Raw genomic sequence first — 4,356 nt, forward strand, 5'->3', positions numbered from 1 at the left:
CACTACAAATATCTTAATATAATGAGTGGAAATGCAAGGTAGCAATGCACAAGATAATTGTCTTAATGTGTGTGGTTCAATGAGGAAAAATGGCCTGTGTTTATTGGATAAGACTACAAACATGGTGAAATGTGTCAAACTCCGACCCCGGGGCTCTCTAACTTTCAGCTACACTGCACCATCAAGCATGTGAAATGTCAAGGGATACTGCAACAGAACTCAATGATTAGCACACTTGATGGAGATTACAGAACCGAAATCTGCTACTGCACCCAGATTGACAGATAAATCCCCAACTCAATTACATTTTCAGCTGTGAAAACACTTTTGGGAGAAATATAAATACTTGCTATCAATCACAGTATGCGCTACCAACATCATCGATGGGGTCACAAAATGAAATGCCGTTTTCTTTCAGGGGTGCCTTTCATCTCAGTGAAGTTATTGTATCTGAAAACTTTCAATTGTTTAAACACTTTTTAGATTCTGTCTAATCTTTCCGATTTATACCACTTGTATTTCATCTATGAGAGTGTATATGTTACCAAATCCATTTTTAATGACTATTCTCAAACAAACGTAATGCAAATAAATACATACAATATATATATATATGTTTAAATGGTATCGATTCTGTAATAACAGGCTACCAGATTGACGTTCCCTATAAAATTGCTTATTTGGTGTGGACCATAGGAAAGAATCTCCTCTCTGCTAGCTTCCTTCTTCACTATGAAGGCAATTGGTAAAGAATGTCTGTGCACAGCTTTAATTCATTCCACGTGTTCAGGTATGAATGGGGTGTTGTATGTTTTAGTTACCTCACTGAGGATAAGATGATATATATCGAATAAGGACACATTCTGACTCCAACATAAAAGAGAAGGTTTCATCCCTGACACTTAAATGCTAAAATATAGTATAGTTTCATGAACTAATACAATTATTGCAGGCAAGAGGTCTTCTGTGACTATGCAATTAATATTAATTTAGCATCTTCCCGCATAAGTCTAAGAGAGACTGCATGAGCAAAGTACTGTTCCCTTTCAATTCAAAGTAATTCCCAAAGTGAATAGATTAGACTTCACTGACTCCTATAATCCTACCCGTACATATGCTGTTGAGAAACAGTATTGGATTCATTTTTCTATGCATGGCGCTGTATAAACCACTTTGTTGCTGTATGTACTGTAGTTTACTCCATGCAGAGTAAAGGCATTCCTTTAGTTGCAGAAATGGTCCACCTGGTGGCTTATTTGAGTAATTAAACATTTTCAGGCCACTTTTAAATATTTAATTCTGATGAAACTAACTTTTTAATACATTTTATATTTTTTTTATACTCATACTTTGTAAGGATAATTATTTAGGACAAATGTTTATATAAGGTACCCATCTACCTATATGTATCTAAATATATGTAAAACTTTAGGTAATTTGAAATAAAATGCAATCATCTGCTTCACAATATTTCTACGAATGCTGTTTTTTAAAGTTACATGTGTACCTTTTGCTTTTTAAGCCTATTTTTATCTTTGCTTTTATTAGAAGCCCAAATGAAGACATCATTGCCTAACTGAAGTTCCCTAGGGTGTAAGTGCTTTGTATTGTATTTAAACAGCATTAGACTTCAAAAGAGGATAGAGCTCCTGCAGCTCCCATTTTCACAAATTGTTTCAATTATATAGCTGAAGCTGGAAAAACAGAAATATGTGCCTACTAGCTGAAGTACCCGGCGTTTCCCGGGGAAATTCAATATTTCAGTATTTTATGCATGGCAAATTGGGGAACGGTAGCCTTATGGTTTCCTGGAAGGTTCCGATCTTGGGTGTCGCACAATGTGCTCAGACCCCTTTCTCTTTTTTTAAACTTTATTTTCTTGGGTTGGTTTTCTGGGATTCTTTAATTTGAGATACACGGTTACTGTAGTGATCCAGCAATGGGGTTACTAAATAAAGTACCCCGGAGGTCAGCATTTTGGATCCAAACCCAGCCCTGGACCTTCCCCTGGATGAAAGAGGAGGCTGTGCAGAGTTTGGTTGCACTGACTCCTGCGGGGTCCAAATGCATAAAGGAATAGACAGACAGACAGACAAACTTTCTTCTTTATATATTAAGATAAGGAGCAGAAAACAGGGCATTTGAAACCAGATATGAATCTCATAACAAGAAAAAACTATATTATCATGCCAGCCATTGCCACAAGCTGAAGGTTTGTGTGTGTGTCCCAATCGTTCTTTTTTTAAATGCTGTACAGTGCTGCACTGTATGTCGTTTACCATATGCAAAAGCACTCTTTCCTCATACATCCCACCACATTACACAGTTTTTTAATGACTGCCTATACTGTATTTTTGCCACCCATTACTTTGCTTTGAACCGCTGCTTTCCAAAAAGAAACAGTGGGGTCATGATTTATGAAACTGCTACCTCCCATAATCTCTTCTCTGGTTTTTGATAATTCCTCTTCTTCACATTTAATCTGAGGCATTGTCCTCCCGAGATGCTATTCAGCTTCTTTTCCACCGGCATTTCTGTAGCCTCCATAATAAATTCCCTTTCCCTTCAACTTTAGAATTTTACTCTTGGCTTCCAGTACCCCCAGTAAGTGTCTCAAAGGTACTTGCAATTACCATACTCAGTAGCCCTCATTGACCTGCCTTTTACTCAGCTAGTAGAAACTGGATGCCTGTGAAAGGAATCAGACAGCACTGAAGGACATTATATTATATAATTGAAACCATTAAACTGCCTTCGAAACAAATACAAGTCAAGAGGAAAGTACTGTCAGGTCTGATCACATTATTACTGTAGCAGCCCTTTTAGCCGCCTCCACTTATGTATTTCTGCAGAATCCATTTCTGCTTTCACCCTATTTATCTTATCTAGTTTCCACATTACATATTCAACATTCTCAATATTTATCTCCGAGACCAACTATAATGGGATGTAGAATAATAACTTTTGTCTTCTGTTAAAATGTAATCTACAAGACGTTGTTCAATAAAATCACCATTTCTTGTTAAAAACAGGTTCTTTATGTCTCCTCAACTTTTTAAATATTTAAAAATCGACATTATGTATCCTGTATAAATTCTCTTTTCAAAGACTGTAACCCTAAATATATCCTACAGCGGTAACATTGTACACCCCGTTACTTATGCATTTATAATACATTCCAAACCGGAATATGAAAGCATAAAGCTTTCAGCCCATTACGTCTAACCAATTACCGCTGAAAACGACATTTTCAATTTTCCTTTAAAAAAAACTGCATGGAGAAGCCAGAGGTCTCGTACAGGAAAATACCAAGTATGGGAAACAAAACCCCAGCAGGTCACTATGTTCTGTGGTGGCCATCTTAATTGCTCTGCAATACAGAAAAAAAGGCTACTTAGTTGCATCACATGGATGGAAAAAGATTATGCGGCCAAAAGTGGAAGGAGGGCAAACACAAAATAAAAAAACAATAATCTAATAATTCAGAACCAATTTCAATTTAATCCCAGATGAACCCTGGATCTTATCAAGGAAAGCTGGCATTATATAAATTAAGATTCTGTGGTTTTGTCCCAGAAGATAGGATATCTATTCGGTTCGTCTGTAAGTGCCTACATGATATTCAAATTACTTTAAAAGGAAAACTACTTGAGAAACTAAAAGGTTATACAACATGAGGGGTTGTCCATTCCGATAGTTTGGAATGGAACCAAACTTTGGAAAAGCACCATAACATTAGAAAGAAAAAAGAAAAAAGAAAAAAAGTAAAACACATGAAATTTTGAGTAAGATTATCTCATCAACATGCAGTTTAGTGGTGGTGGGTGGAAGAGTGCTTGTACTGAGACTACAGATATTATAATAATAATAATAATTATAATAATATCTTTATATAGCACCTTTCATAGTGGACCACCATCACAAATCTTGGTAGGCTGTGACTTGCTCGGGGTCACAGTTAGTCAGTGGGATTTGAACTGTTGACCCTCAGTGGCAGAGGTGGGATTTGAACCGGTGATCTTCTCGTTACAAGCCCTAGACTTTAACCACTGGACCACACTACCTCCTCAAAAAAAAATATATATATACCTTTTAAGGTGGAATAGTTAAGGCTTTTAAAAAATATATACTGCATGTAAAAATAACTTCCCTTCAAATGGTTTTATTTATTTATTTATTTATTTAAATGTTATTTGATGTTGCTTGGATAAGCATTTTTAAAGTGTATCTGAATGAAAATAATGTTGGTGTTTTTTTGTAGTACGAGTAATATAGCTACACAGCCTCTAAAACCTGGATGATGTGTTGTGTCTTTAAAAATGCATAACTGGTATAACAAATACAGAAAGGCTTGGA

This window comes from Acipenser ruthenus, chromosome 11, assembly GCF_902713425.1.
Source record: "Acipenser ruthenus chromosome 11, fAciRut3.2 maternal haplotype, whole genome shotgun sequence".
Lineage (NCBI taxonomy): Eukaryota > Metazoa > Chordata > Actinopteri > Acipenseriformes > Acipenseridae > Acipenser > Acipenser ruthenus.